The sequence below is a fragment of the Hyperoodon ampullatus genome, assembly GCF_949752795.1.
Source record: "Hyperoodon ampullatus genome assembly, chromosome: 1".
Taxonomy (NCBI): Eukaryota; Metazoa; Chordata; class Mammalia; order Artiodactyla; family Ziphiidae; genus Hyperoodon; species Hyperoodon ampullatus.
The window spans coordinates 31,051,772-31,068,858 of NC_136914.1; positions in this window are offsets into that span (position 1 = coordinate 31,051,772).

Here is a 17,087-nt window from a genome sequence, read left to right on the forward strand (position 1 = left end):
AATGATATCCCATGCTCTTGGACTGGAAGAATTAATATTGTTAAAATGACCATACTACCCAAAGCAATCAACAGATTTAATGTGATCCCTATGATAATACCCATGACGTTTTTCACAGAACTTGAACATATAATCCTAAAATTCATATGAACCACAAAAGACCCCAAATCACCAAAGCAATCTTGGAAAAAAAAGAACAAAGCTGGAGGTATAAAGTGCCCAGTCTTCAGACTATACTGCAAAGCTAGAGTAATCAAAACAACACAGTACTGACACAATCACAAATACCTAGATCAATGGAACAGAATAGAGAGCCCAGAAAAAAACTCATGCACCTATGGTCAATTAATCTATGACAAAGGAAGCAAGAATATGCAATGGAGAAAAGACAGTCTCTTCAATAAGTGGACAGCCACGTGTAAAACAATGAAATTAGAACATTCCCTCACACAATATACAGAAATAAACTCAAAATGGATTAAAGACTTAAATGTAAGACCTGAAACCATAAAACTCCTAGAAGAGAACATAGGCAGAATACTCTTTGACATAAATTGCAGCAATGTTTTAAGACAACCTATGGAATGGGACAAAATATTTGCAAATAATATAACCCTAACCATTGCTTCCTAAATCCAGGTCCTTACTTCTGTCTTTGAGCTACAGTGTCAATCCGTTGTTTGTGGAGTCTCAGATAACACTGGAGTGAGGAGAGAAATGATCTTTTCCCATGCCTAGGGCTGAATCATGAAAGGACTATTTTTTTACTAAAATGACCAAATACTCTAGGATTGCAAAACCACATCAAAAAAATCTGAGCCCATAGTCAGATCTGTAAACCCTGGGGATATTTAAAAGAAAATAAGTAATTCAGTTGTCCAAAAGATTAAATAACAACAATAAAAACATGATGTTTAGAGCACAATACTCTCATTTCCAATAAGACAGAATGGTAAGAGTAATTGAACTAAAGTCTCTTGATTTTCAAAACTCTCCTTACTAAATGAAGTAAAAAGGGACCAATAAAGCTTTCTATCTCATAGCCTTTAAAGGCCTTTACAGTTGATCTTCACAAACTAATCCTTAGACTCTTGAAGTCAAAAATCTATTTCTAGATAAGGTATTCTCTTTTCATCCAAGAGTAGATATATTGTCTTAGTTTGATTTAAATTTTTCTCTTATTCAGAAAAGATGACCTAGAGAAATAGGAAAAAATTATTACATGGATAAAGGAATCTGCAAAATCACAGTCGACACATTTTTCATGTTGATATTTGTTATTTCTATTATAAAATTATAGTCTTGGTTTCTAACCATTTCTTTGTTAAATGATCATAACATGTAGTATATAATCAGTTACCATCAAGTGTCTGCTGAATTATGGAGCCAGCCTGGAAGAGTGCTGCTTCCCTCATTTTCCTGTTTTGAGTGACAGAATTTTATTGCAGTTTTTAGTGGGGATCTAACTTGCCCAGTGGGAATAACTATGAGAATAACAAAAGGAGTTTTGTAATGAGCGTATTGTATAAACAACTGAAAAGTTAACAGAAATAATTAAACCTGTATTACAAAATGAGAATTATATAATTGTAATTAACTCAAGCACATAGGATGAACAAGAAATAATAAACTCTGAGATTTTGATATTCCAGCTCTTCTCAGGAGCTGGTCAACCTGTGACACAGTTAAAAGTATTTTACTCTTTTCTGATTGACTATTTTCTCTTTCTTGTTTTGGGGTTCTTCTGTTTCTTTCTAATTTTAAAAGAAGTCTGCATTTTTTAGCTTACAGTTACATCAACTTGAAATTTTAAATATGAGGTATTTATTCTCTATCTAAATAATTTAAAAAATTTTTATTTTATATTGGAGTATAGTTGATTTACAATGTTGTGTTAGTTTCGAGTGTACAGCAAAGTGATTCAGTTATACATATACACATATCCATTCTTTTTCAGATTCTTTTCCCATATAGGTTATTACAGAATATTGAGTAGAGTTCCCTGTGCTATGCAGTAGGTTCTTATTAGTTATCTATCTTATATATAGTAGTGTGTATATGTTTTTTCCCTTCAAAACATTGTGTAAAATCCCTGCAATGACCTGTCTGCCACTAGAAGTGGTCCTTCTCTGTCACACTATGGGAAACCCTAGTAAAACAAGGGGGCCCTTGTTGTAGCAAGTTACTGCTCAGAGTTGCATTCATAGACACTCAACCAGGAAGCAAGATAATTTTTAAAGGGAATCCAATATTTTCTTTCATATATTAAATAATACTGAAAGAGACTAAAGACTAGAAAACTCAGCAGCCGAGTTAAAACAATCCCCAAAGGGCAAGGAATAGTAGATTCTTTGCAGAGAAAAATAAAATTTTCTGAAGCCAGAGAGAGGTAAATGGGAGAAGGGAACAAGGAATATTACACAGCACTGAGGCTTGTCCGTCATGTTTCTAAAACTTTCGACACTGGTGTTGCAGCACTTTCTGCTGTTGTTTCTTGTTCGAGCCTTTGAGACATCAAATAAGACAGGATTAGAAGAGGTTTTACAGCCATCTGTTTTTTTGTGAAGGAAAAAAATAACTTCCAAACTGACTCTGAAGTAAAGAATCTTCCCCATTGACCAAAAATCATGTGTGCCAAGGCAATTTCAAGGAAAGCCATTTGTGCAACCTTTTTGGATGTAGCAATTCAAACATTTACTGCTTAATCATTCACAGAGCAATGAGTCAGAACACAGAGTCTGGAGCTAGCCTGGCTGGGTTCACATTCTAGTTCTAAGCAGTCTATCTGCAATTTCAGCAAGATGCCTTCTTTTCTGTGCCTCAGTATCTTCATCTGATAAGTGGTGAGAATAATATTATCTGTCTTACAGGCTTGTGACAGATCAACTTGTCCCTAAATGTGACCTGCTTAACCAAGTGCCTAGCACATAGGAAAGGCTCAGTGAACCTCGATTACCATTCATGTCCACTCTTGTGGAGGCTACATAGACACAGTGCTTTTGGACATAAGGATATTGTCTACTTTTAGTATATTCACAGTGTAGAAAGATTTCTATAGGCTCTAATACACATAATGTTGTGCATTACTGGGTTCACAAAAAAGTATTTACTTAGACTAGAAAATCATTGTAACGCTAAGAGCCTCCTGCCAGCAAAAGATTGCCTCTCCTAAGAGAAAGGCTAATGTGCATAGATGTTGTGTCCATAAATACCCAGGGTAAATTTTTTTTAAATAAATTTATTTATTTTATTTATTTTTGGCTGTGTTGGGTCTTCATTGCTGTGCACGGGCTTTCTCTAGTTGCAGTGAGCAGGGATTACTCTTTGTTGCAGTGCACGGGCTTCTCATTGGGTGGCTTCTCTTGTTGCGGAGCACGGGCTCTAGGCATGCAGGCTCTGTAGTTGTGGCACACAGGCTCAGTTGCTCTGCGGCATATGGGATCTTCCCAGACCAGGGCTTGAACCCATGTCCCCTGCATTGGCAGGTGGATTCTTAACCACTGCAGCACCAGGGAAGCCCCCAGGGTAAATTTTTGATTGAATTTACTATCTGACAGACACATAGTTGGCCAGTGGTCTACTTTTCCCAAATCTGAAGCTGTTGCAGTTCCAGGCTCTGGGAACATGGGATTTGGTGCTTACATTCCAGTCTGGAATCCCAGTCTTGACCCCAGAGCTGTGTTGGGTCAAGACTCAGGATCCATGGTCATCTGGTCATGGTCCTGTTGGCCCAGGTTGCCTCCTTAGACTGCTTGACAGTACCAGGTTTAGAGCCTCATTCAACGTTACCACAGCATCAGATGCATTTGGTTAACTCCAACTTGCTGGTTCTAAAATTGGCCATGTTTTTGGACTTTAATGCTTTTATTGCTCTTGGAAGCATCTGTAGTCTCTTTGCTTGTTTTCTGCTCCAAATTTGGACTTCACTTTTTCCCTCTGCTCCAAGCCTTCCATCCCAGGTAATAGCCTCACACTTATCTCTTATCTCCAATGGAAAGTAACAGATAATATGATGAATTAGTGTTCTTAATTTCATTGAGAAATGGTTAACTTAAGAGTCTTGTATAGGTTCCATTCTATCACCAATTGTGGGTAGGTCAGTCCACGTTTTGAAATCATAGTTTTCTTATCTAAGGTTTGATCCAGTTTTGAAAACATATGCATTTCCTGCTTTTTTACCAAGGTGAGGGTGTTCCTATTTCTATATTTCTGAGAGTTTTTATCATGAAAGGGTGTTGAATTTTGTCAAATGCTTTTTCTGCATTAATTGATATGATCATGTGATTTTTTATTTTGTCTGATAATATGGTAAAGTTTGCTTTATGACTAAAGATATGGTCTATTTGGTATATGTTCCATGGGTACTTGAAAATAATTTGTATTCATTGCTGTTGGGTGGACTGCTCTATAAATGTTGATTAGATCCTGTTGGTTGAGGGTGTTCAGTTCTTTTACATCCTTGCTGAATTTCAGCCTAATTGTTCTATCAATTGTTGAAAGAGGGGTGTTGAAGTCTCCAACTGTAATTGTGGATTTGTCTATTTTTCCTTTCAGTTCTACCAGTTTTTTTCTTCATGTATTTTGAAGGTCTGTTGCATGGTAGACACCTGTTTATGATTGCTGTGTCTTCTTGATGGATTGATTCTTTTACCATTATATAATATCTTTCTCTGTCTCTGGCAATTTTATTTGCTCTGAAGCCTACTTATCTAATATTAATATAGTTAATCTTGCTTTCTTTTGATTAATGTTTGCATATCATGATGTAAATTTTCCCATATTTTTCTTTCAACCTGTGTATATTGTTATGTTTGAAGTGAGTTTTTTGTGAACAGCAGATAGGTGGATCAGGTTTTTAATGCACTCTGCCAATCTTTATTTTTTAATTGGTGTATTTAAGCAATTTGCATTTAACGTAATTATTGGTATGGTAGACTTTAAATCTGCCATTTGTTTTCTGTTTGATCTGTTTTTCATTTCTTGGTTTTCTTTTTTTCCTTCCTGCCTGCATGTTACCTGAACATATTTTAGCATTCCATTTTGGTTCATCCAGTGTTTTTGAATGTATCTTTTTATATAGTTTTTTAGTGATTGCTAGGTATTACATTATATATTCATAACTTGTAACCATCTGGTATCATTATTTTACCAATTTGAGAGAAGTATAGAAAACTTATCTTTATGTCATTTTACTCTCCTCCATTTATAAATGGCTTACATATTTTCTGTATTCATTCAGAACCACATCTAGCAGTATTATGACTTTTGCTTCAACTCTCAAACATAATTTAGGAAACCCAAAATAAGAAAAAAAATGTTTTATATTTACATCATATTTACTCTTTCCATTGTTCTTTCTTCCTTTCAGATGTTGCAAATTTCCTTCTTTCATCACTTCTTTTCTGTTTTGAGAACTTCTTTTAGCTGTTCTTTTAGGGTAGGTCTATTGGTGAGAAATCTTATTAGTTTTTCTTCGTCTGAGAATGCCTTCTTTCCTCTTCATTTGTGATGGGTATCTAGCTGAGTATAGATTTTGTGTAGTATAGATTTTCTTTCATCACTTTAAAAATGTTGAGTCACTTCCTTATGGCTTCCATGGTTTCCCATGATAAATCTGTTATTCAGACGGTTTTTCTTACATAGTTAGGATGCCATTTCCCTTTCACTTTTCAGCTATTATTTCTTTAAGTGCTTTTTCAGTTCTGTCCTCTTTGCCTGCTTCTAAGGACTCAGATAACAAGAATGTTAAATATTTTGTTATAGTCCCAGAGGTCCCTGAAGGTCTCTTTACCCTTTTTCAATCTATTTTTCTTTTTCAGATTGGGTAATTTCTCTTGCCCTGTCTTCAAGTTCACTGATTCTTTCCTCTATCCCCTCTATTCTGCTGTTGAGTGCATTCACTGAGTTTATTTTGGTTACTGTATTTTTCAGTTCTAAAGGTTTCATTTCTCTTTTTATGTCTTCTGTTTCCTTGGTGATACATTCTACATTTGTTTGTTTCAAGCACATTTGTAATGCTTATTGAAGCATTTTTATGATGAATCCTCTAAAACGTCTATAATTCAAACATTTTTATCATCTTAATGTTGGCATCTATTCATTGACTTTTTTTCATTCAGTTTGAGATCTTCCTGATTCTCGGTATGAGTGATTTTCTATTAAAACCTAGACATTATATAATGGGATTTGGATTTTATTTAAATTTCTGGTCTAGGTAATTTCTTGTAGAACGGCAAACAGAAGTGGAGGTTGCACTGCCTCCTTCTGGAGATGGGGTGGAATTTCAGGTTCCCACTTGATTTTCATTGACACCTGAGTGGAGGGGCTCCTCATTACTGTTGGAGTCCCTTTCCTACTCTCAGCCTCCACTGCTACCTCCCTGTGAGAGGGGTCAAGGGGCCTTGTTACTGCTCCCCTCATGGCCTCCACTGACCTCATGGGCCTCATTACTACTGGGTGGAGATAAAAGTTCCAACTCTCCAGTCAGCCTCCTCTGAAAGCACCCCAGCAAGGAGGGACAGGGGATCTCATTGCTGTTCATACTGCCAAGTAGGTGCGGAAATCTACGTGGCCCCCGCTGACACTGCCTGGGAGGGAGGAAAGTCCCAGCTCCTGCTCAGTTTTCTCTGGCACTAGACCAGTGGGGGTTTTAAGGGAAGGTTGGTGCCGCTGCCATTACAGCCTGAGAACAGTGGACACTAGGCTTCTCACCTCAGCCTTTGCTGGCATGGGTAAGGCACGGCTCCAATTTTTTCTGCAGTGTTTCCCTGGAGCAGTGCAGTTACTGTCTAACAGTTTTCTGTCTTGCTAGTTGCCCATTTCTTGGTTCTTTGGCTACAGAGCAGGCTTGTTTTGTTTGGTCTGGATTCACTGGCAATTCTGGGTTGCTGGCTTCTTTAGCTCCAAGTCTGGGATATGTGAGGCAAAAAGAAAACACCAGGAGCACATTACCTCTGGTCCTGAGGTCTCAAACCAATCTGGTCCTGAGAAGCACCAATCATCTGTTGGTTTTATATATAATGTCAGGGTTTTTAGTTCTACTTGGTGGAAGGAGTAAGGAAAACACATTTATTCCATCTTCCCAGAGGTAGACTTTAAAAAAAATGAAACTGCAGTAAGCTATTATAAACACTAGAGGTCTCTTCTAACATACTTATAAAAAAATTTTTTTTAATTGAAGGGAGGCCAATTTTCAGCATTCTCAAACATAATTCTGAAGGACTAAATTGGTGTTTTGATTTATTTTCAGTTCTTAAATATCCAAATTTTCTTAAATTTCATCTTGAAAAAAAATCAGCTTTATCTAATTATTTTCTCAAGATTACATTATTCAGTGGAAGAGGTTATAGGCCTGAGTAAACTGTGGTATTATTATTATTCATCCACATTAATCAGTTTATTTTTACATGTTATGTTCATTAAAATCTTTGAAGGAAACATATCACTGCCTGTAAAGACATTACTATCTGAAACTACAAAGTAAAACTTAAAATAAGTTTTCAGAATTTTGAAATTAGTTCTATTATTTATGTATCTTTCACCAAAAAACACTCATTGAAAACCTAAATTATTCCCACAACTTGAAGAAGGCAGTTCATATACACACACAAAAACCTTTCCCATTTTAGCAAATCTTGTCAGCTGGAGTGGGACAGCAGATGTCACAACACTTGAATTTCTAAATTTTTGTTTACCAGATGCAAACCAAAAAATGAGTTAAATATTGCATCCAGAAAAACGGAGTTCTTGGAGCTATTCCCATTGATTGTCAGCTCCCACTGGCAGTGTTGTCTGCTCGTAACCTCTCACCCACATTCTTTCATCTTCTTTCAGAACAGAGTGATCAATCTTTCCAAGTGTCACCACAGAAATTCAAATGGGAACGCTTCATGCCTTTGGAAATGCAGATTATCATTCCAGTTCAAGTGTAGGTAAAAGTCATAAACTGCTTCTCTAGCCCTGTTCTTTATCAGCCTTTGGCCGTCTAAAAATTTAAAACCAATTCTTCACCTTCAGATAGAGGCATTCCCATGACCTCTACCTGGACCAGTGGGATTTTACTATTAAATCTCTTCTGTATTTAGAAATCAAATATTACAATAACAAAACATGGATGCCATTTTAAACTAAGCTTCCCTAAACTTTTGACCCGGGTGCTTTTGTGAGTGAAGAAGGTGAGAGAAAAACTGACCTTCTTCCAATAGAAAACTTTTCAGTTGCCTATTATTTATAATTAGTGGTCAGTCTTGACAGCTTAGGAAAAAGCAAAGTCAAAAAGCTGCATAATGAAAGATATCCCCGGCATTTACTGAAAATGATACACGTGAAACAAAAGCAGATGTGCTTTATGCTCAGGAAGCTCCAGAATGTACCTGCTCGAGTTTTCCAATGTCTTCTCCCCCTACTTCCTGCTGACTGCTACCTGTTACTTATCCACAGAAGCCAACACCTGTCTCACCTACTTCACGGAGGGTCTAGAGGAAGGAATGAGATAAGAAATGAAAGCAGGATACGGAAAGTCCAAAATAATATTCACGTTTTCTCTGTGAACAAACTGTAGTCATTGTACTCTGTAAGCTATTTGTTTTCAAAGCTGGAAGAGACATTGCTGAAGCTTGTCAGAGTTGGCTGGCAGTGTGGGGGAGGGAAAAATAGAACAACATATAAAAAAGCACAGGGCTTCCCTGGTGGCGCAGTGGTTGGGAGTCCGCCTGCCGATGCAGGGGACACAGGTTCGTGCCCTGGTCCGGGAGGATCCCCCATGCCGCGGAGTGGCTAGGCCCGTGAGCCATGGCCGCTGAGCCTGCGTGTCCGGAGCCTGTGCTCCGCAACGGGAGAGGCCACAGCAGTGAGAGGCCCACGTACCGCAAAAAAAAAAAAAAAAAAAAAAAAACACGGAAGTTTAATTTAAAGCACTGAAGGAAACACAGGTAGTGTTTGTACAGAGTAAGAGGAGAGACTGAAGAAAGAAACATGATCCAGGTCCTGAGCAGCCTAGTTTATTTCAAAAGCAGTGTTTTCTTTATGCTTTAAAGACAGGAGGCCACAAAGTGCTTCTAAGCAGAAGAGGCAAATGAATCGATTTACAGTTCAGATAGATCTTGCTAATGGTTCTTGGAGGAGCAGCTGACAGTGGTAAGACTGGAGGTCCTGAGATGCACTGGAAGCCCATCACCAGAGTCCAGGAAGGAAATGCGGAGTCCTGAGCTAAGGCAGTAATGGTGGGAACAGAGATACTAGGGATGTTGGGTAGAGAGAACTTTGGATGCTGGTTCTGTTTAGGAGAGAAAAGGCAATTGAGGATGACTCTCAGATTTACTGATGTAAAAACTGGATGGATGGTTTTAGGTGCTGTTGTTGTTGTTTAGTATTATCTTCTCATAAGCCTCTAAGAATAATTTTGATGTCACAGTTTTCCTAAAATGTGTGAAACCAAGGCTCCGCTATGCACTTGTGCTTATGTGAAGTTGTAAATCACCTAAGCCTGATGTTATCTATAGGATAGACAAAATTCAGCATTCAAAAATAACTGAAAAATGAAAGCATTTTGTGTGAAAATGACATGATGTTCTGAATTTTCTTCAAAATAATCCATCAAGGGAGCAGGAGTATATGGGGTTAAAAATGAAATAAGATTACTTATCTGTTAATAATTGCTGAAAATGATCCTATGGAAGAGGGGCAGTATACTATCCCCTCTACCTCTGTGTATGTTTTAAAATTTACATAATGAATATTTATTTTAAACTAATTAAAAAACAAATTAAATAGATGCACAAGTTTCTTAAAATTTTCTGAGGAAATTTTGTTGCAAGAAAAAAGCAAGAGAGAACTTCCCTGGTGGTGCAGTGGTTAAGAATCCGCCTGCCAATGAAGGGGACATGGGTTCGAGCCCTGATCCGGGAAGATCCCACATGCCACGGAGCAACTAAGCCCATGCACCACAACTACTGAGCCTGTGCTCTAGAGCCCACAAGCCACAACTACTGAGCCCATGTGCTACAGCTACTGAAGCCCACACTCCTAGAGCCTCTGCTCTGCAACAAAGAGAAGCCACTGCAACGAGAAGCCTGCGCACCACAACGAAGAGTAGCCCCCACTCACCACAACTAGAGAAAGCCTGTGCACAGCAACGAAGACCCAATGCAGCCAAAAATTAATTAATTAATTAATTAAAAAAAAAAAAGCAAGAACATACCATTCTGGGAATTAGGTAGTAATGGCAGTTCAGTATTTTAATCTCTCTGAATTTCCCATTAAAGACAATCAGAGCAACCAAGAAGCAAAACCAAAGACAGAGATCTACTAAATTACTATTGATGACTCCCTGAAAAGCATGGTAAACTATTCTGAGAACAGCGGCAGAAATGGAGGGCACTTTGCAGGCCTCATGGTGCAGAAGGTTCCAGCAGGGCTGCAGGAAGACTGAGGATTCTGGATCCATCCAGGAGCTGGTGCCTATGAATCCCTGACGGTGACAAACCAGACCAACTCTCCATGGCAAAGCCCTGCACTGAGGAAAAGATGCTGAGAGCAGAGTCCTCACTGAGTAGGACAGGAACAGTAGGGGAGAAGGAAAGGAAAGGTGAGGTAGGAGGTAGATGGGCTCCAGGTTAGACATTTACAGCCAGCCTCCTGTTTATACTTCCAGATAAAAATAACAACAGGAGCAGGGTAAATAGCTGGACTTTGCCTCCTGTGGACACTTTAAGATAACAGTCATGGCAGGGGCAGAGAGGAACCGAGTCCTGCTCATATAAAACATAAAGAGACCACATATTTCTCATTCTCAAGGTCAAGGAGACCTTCCCAACTACACATGTACAGAAAGTCTCCTCAGGGGTCAAAAGGGAGGGTGTGCCACCCCATAGTAAGTGATGTCAATCTACCCACAGGCCTCTTCGCTAGAATCCAGCTTGACTAAGAGATGTGCTCACACAGGGGAAGACCCTGAGATAAACCCAATACAGACCCAGAGCCAGACAAAGGAAGATGACTGGCCAGAGGAAACCCAGAAGAACTGCCCCATAAAAGTGATTCAAACTACCATGAGGGCGCGACTTTCTCTCGAGTCCAGTCTTGTGAGCCTCTTCACAGGTAGTCTTTTTCCTCCTAATAAACACTTCACTTGTTTCACTACTTTCGGTCTCTTTGTGGAAATTCATTTCTATAAAGCCGACAGGCCAGGGCCTTGTTACTAGCCACTGGCCTTCGTGGTCTAGTTGGTAGGATTCAGCGCTCTTACTGCCGTAGCCTGAGTTCAATATCTGGTCGGGAACCAAAATCCTGATTCAAGCCCCTGCAGGCTGAGGCCACCTGAGATCACAGATAAGATCAGGGGAGAGAAGCTGAAGAGGAAAATCCCAGGAAGTTCACTTTCTGTAAACAACAAAACAGAGAGTCTAGAGTCATGAAGTTAGAAAAGCTATCCTGGCTCATTCATCCCTCTTAAAAAGACAGAAATACTCCTGTCACTTAAAAATGAGCTGCAGAAAAGGATTTATGAAATCTCAAGCCAAGTTGTTATTATTAGAAAAAGAGAACTGGGAGTATATTAAATCCTTACAGACTGTGAAATAATGCCAGAAATTCAAGCTCATGCAATGAATAAGAACTTCAACTTACTATTTCAAAATATCTTGAAATAATATAAGGAAAACTATTATAAGCTTTGATAAAAACATCAAAAACCAGAATTTTTAAATTGCATAAATAAGAGTAGAAAAAAAGAAAGTGTTAAATGAAAAGTGAAAGAACCCAGAAATTATTTAGAAAAAAATCATTTGAGAAACAAAGATAAACCAAATGAAACACAATAACAAATACAACACAAAATGCTTTAAGGGGAGTAGAAGATAGCAAAGGAGGTTATTTTTAAATATCAAAAGGAAATGAAGAAAGAGATAAAAAGGATTTGACAGAAAGTGGTAGCTATAGAAAACAGCAAAAGAAGATCTAATGTGTATTACAGGGGGCCTCTGAAGAGGAAAACCAAATAATTCAAAAGAACAAATGCTGAAATCTAAAATTCAATAGAACTTTCTTTAGGGAGGATGTGAAACTATTGAATGTGCCCCCTGCTTGTATGAAACAGTAGTCAGCAACACACAGTACAAGATTTTTTCTAACAAAACTATAACTTTTCAGGGGGGAAAAATGTATTTTAGGCATCAATGCAAAAAGACCAGAGTATAATCAGCCCTCCATACCCAAGGGTTTCACATCCGCAGATGCAACCAACTTCGGATCAAAAATGTTCAGAAAAAAATTCCAGAAAGTTCCAAAAAGCAAAACCTGAATTTGTCACACACTGGCAACTGTTTACATGGCATTTACATTGTATTTACAACTATTTACAAAGCATTTACACTGTATTAGGCATTATAAGTAATCTAGAGAATTTTAAAGTATATAGGAGGATGTGCTTAAGTTAGATGCAAATACCATACCATTTTATATTAGGAATTTGAGCATCTGTGGATTCTGGTATCCAAGGGAGGTCCTGGAATCAATCCCCCGTGGATACCAAGGGACAACTGTACTTAAAAGGAAAAGAAACTCAGTTTATCATCAGATTTTGAGTTAGTACTACTTCATGCAAGAAGATAATGGCATACTCTATAAGATGCTCAAGAAAAGGGAGCTAGGGATTTTCGATTCAGTCAAACTAAAGCAAGACCTTTCCCCATGAATCTTTCCTAATGAACCTTCTAGAGAACTAACTTCAAACAACCAAAATGACCAGAGAAACAGTATCATAAAGATGGTGAAATATAGCTAAGATTGTGAGCCTGGCTCCTACCTTCCAGGAAAACCTCTATTATTTTGCACCAGACCACAAACTTCTGCCTATTTCAAGCAAAGGATTGTTTGCTTTTGTGGTTCTGACATTTCTAGTTTAGATTCAGACAACTAAATCAACATTTATCAGATTTCTAGGGAAAAACATTTCTGGAAGGTTCAGGACACATTTCAAAGAATGAAAGTAACATTTTAGCAAACTGTAGAAAATTAATACTTATTGCTGCCCAATAAATTACTCCTAAAACATAGTAACATGAAACAACAAATAGTTTCTGTGGTCAGGAATCTGGGAGCAGCTTAGCTGTTTGGTTACCTCTCAGGCTCTCCTGCTGCTGCAGGCAAGTTGTCCACCAGGGCACCAGGCACCTCAAGGCTTCCGTGGAGCTGAAACGTTCTTCCAAGCTCACTGGCGTGCCTGTTGGCCAGTCCTTCACCACCTGGGCCTCTGCTGGGGCGGCCTGAGTGGCCTCAGGGCCTGGCAGCTGGCTCTCCCCAAGAGCTGTGTGTGCTCCAAAAGAAAAGCAAGAACTCAAGACAGACGTTGCCGTCTTTTATAACCTAACCTTGGAAGTTACATGCCTTCACTTCTACCATATTCTATGGGTCAGACGGACCAACATCCATCATAGAAGGGGACACAAGGGTATAAAAAACCAGGAAACAGAGATCACAGAGGGCTGTTTTGGAGACTCAGAGATGTAAATTTCTCAAAGTCACATAACTGGAAACAGGAAGATTTGGGTTTTAAACCAAGATCTGTGTGACGCCAGAAACTATTCTATTTATAATATAGTCAAACCAAGATGGAATGTGGATTGTTAAGGTTCTAGATCTTCCTCTTATAATGAAACAACAAGAAAAATGGAACTTTTCTTAAGAGTCTCATATCTATACTTTCCACAGATAAATGAGTTTCACCTTGTCCTCAAGTGACCCTGGATGTCCACACTCCTTCAAATTCACCCTAACAGCTTAGCTGTTCGTCATTTTCAAGTAGAAACTCATAATTTTCAAGTAGACTTATGTCTACTTGTTTTTAGTAAGGAAGGACCAAAATGGTCTGGGTAATAGGAGCCCAACCTAAATTTTAAGGAAGTGGTTTTCAACCTGTTTTTGTTGACACATTTCATTATATGTCTCAGTTTGGGCTGCTATTAACCAATTACCATAGATTGGGTGCTCATACACAACAGAAATTTATTCCCCACAGTTCTGGAGGCTGGAAGTCTGAGATCAGGACAATAGCCTGGATGAATTCTGGAGAGAGCTCTCTACCCGGATGCAGGCTGCTGAATTCTCGTTGCGTCCTCATAGGTGGAAAGCAGAGAGAGGCAGCAAGCTCTCTCCTGACTCTTATAGGGGCACTAAACGCATTCAGAGGGCTCCACCCTCATGACCTCACCTAACCCTGATTACCTCTCACAGGCTCCTCCTCTTAATATCATCACATGGCAGAGTATTCATTTCAACATATGAATCTTGGGGACACAACTTTCAGTTAATAACATCAACTATCCACATCCGAATAAGCAGAGTTATTCTTTTGGAAAAAAGTTATGTTCCATGAAAAAAAAGCAGCTGGTTACGCTTATGCTCCAACAATCCAGAGTGCATTTTCTTTTTTAAAAAACCACTTTAGGGCTTCCCTGGTGGCACAGTGGTTGAGAGTCTGCCTGCCAATGCAGGGGACACGGGTTCGAGCCCTGGTCTGGGAAGATCCCACATGCCGCGGAGCAACTAGGCCCATGAGCCACAACTACTGAGCCTGTGCATCCGGAGCCTGTGCTCCGCAACGAGAGGCCGCGACAGTGAGAGAGGCCTGCGCACCGCGATGAAGAGTGGCCCCTGCTCGCCGCAACTAGAGAAAGCCCTCGCACAGAAATGAAGACCCAACACAGCCATAAATTAATTAATTAATTAATTTAAAAAATATGTCAACTTAATTAGAAAAGTAATTTGTTAAAAAAAAGAAACACTTTATTGAGGTATGATTGACACACAAACAGAAAAGTGCTTTTTCAATCATTGTAGCAATACTTTGGTATGCAGCAGAAGTGCTTTGTTTATATTTCCATTTCTTCATCCAGAATGTAGAAAAGACAAGTACTCAAGAGGCAGGATTTCGTGCAATCTTAAACACTTTACTGCCTCATCAAAGACTGGTGTAGTTTTGTTTGTTGGTTTGTTCGTTTTACTGCAAGTACACGATGGTGAAAAACACAGCGACTGCTGGTTCGCTTTGGTGCCGCTGCCTTAATCCTTGGTACCACCCTTGCTTTTGTACCATCAGTGCAATGTCAACGCACAGAAAAGAGCAAATGATGCGTTGGTATTATTATTTCCATAATAACAAAGCTTATGAAACTTCTGACCATGAAGAACGTGAAAGTGTCTTGAGAACAACAGCTTTCAAATTGTGATAATCATTAGACTCCGATCATTCAAAAATTTTCACTTGAGTTTTTGAGGACTTCTGAGACATTCTCCTATTCCTTAGCCGGAGCCCTTGGCCTGGGCTCACGACCCCACCCCTGCCCTGACAGTACCCCTACCACATTCCACGCCAGGCAGACTGTGCCAGCTGGCATCATGCCCAGTCCAAGCATCAGGGAACTGGCTGAAGCAGCCACTTTTCTTGTCCCCCCTGGACCTTCACAAGGGCTCTGCTCTGCATTGGCCTTGGGTCCCACAGCACAGGCTGTGTATTCCAATCACGTCTCTGGTTTGGGGCCACAAGGTGATGATAATCCATCCTCCTTAGCCATCACTTGCTCATTCACACTGTTACAGTGTGTTTGTGCACTTGCAAACCTCTCTCCACCTTTTACGAAAAACGCCTACAAATAACAAATGCTGAAGAGGGTGTGGAGAAAAGGGAACCCTCCTGCACTATTGGTGGGAATGTGAATTGGTACAGCCACTATGGAGAACAGTATGGAGGCTCCTTAAAAAACTGAAAATAGAGTTGCCATATGATCCAGTAATCCCACTCCTGGGCATATATCCAGTGAAAACTCTATTTTGAAAAGGTACATGCACCCCAATGTTCATAGCAGCACTATTCACAATAGCCAAGACATGGAAGCAACATAAATGCCCATCGACAGATGAATGGATAAAGGAGATGTGGTACATATATACAATGGACTATTACTCAGCCATAAAATAGAATGAAATAATGCCATCTACAGCAACATGGATGGACCTAGAGATTATCATACTAAGTGAAGTAAGCCAGACAGAGAAAGACAAATATCATATGATATCACTTATATGTGGAATCTAAAATATGATATACATGAACTTATTTACAAAATAGAAACAGACTCACAGACATAGAAAACAAACTTATGGTTACCGAAGGGGAAAATGGGGTGAAATTAGGAGTTTGGGATTAACATAGACACACTACTGTATATAAATAGATAAACAACAAGCACAGAGAACTATACTCAGTATCTTATAATAAGCTATAATGGAAAAGAGTCTGAAAAAAAATATATATGTAGTTGAATCATTTTGCTATACACCTGAAACTAACACAACATTGTAACTCAACTATACTTCAGTAAAAAAAAAAAAAATTCTTCAAAAAGTACACCAAAAGTTTGCTACTTAGGAAAGGCTCTGTGATACTAAAAACCAGCTACAAAGGAGACCCTGGACTTAGCAGAGTGTTTCCTGGGGAGAGACAAAGGACTGGGGTCATTACGAGAGACGTGAAGGACCACAGGTCAGTTTTTAAGTATCTCACCCATCACGAGCAGAGGGAAATGGTGCCTGGAGGGCCATTGCTGGTGAAGAGTGTCTCATGAACATTCCTTAGAGCCGCATGGGGGCTCCTGCCATCAGGAACCTGAGATCTCACTCTGGTGGCTCAGTGGTCCCTGCTATGAATGGTGTCCCCCCAAATCTGTATGTTGGACCCCCAATCCCCAATGTGACTATATTTGGAGATGGGGCCTTTAAAGGCGTCACTGGGGTTAAATGGGGGCATAAGAGTGAGGCCCTAAATAATAGATAGGACTGAGGTCCTTAGAGGAAGAGAAAAGACACCAGGGATGCACTCACAGTGAGAAGGTGGCCATCTGCAACCGAGGAAGAGGCCTCTGGAGAGCCACACCTGTCAGCAACTTGACCTTGGACTTCAGCCTCCAGAACTATGAGAAAATACCTTTCTGTGGTATTTTGTTACAGCAGCCCTAGTACACTAACTCTGGGAGCATAAAGGCAAGAGAGCAATCCAGGATAAACCCAGGGGGCCCTTACTCTCTAACTCCAGC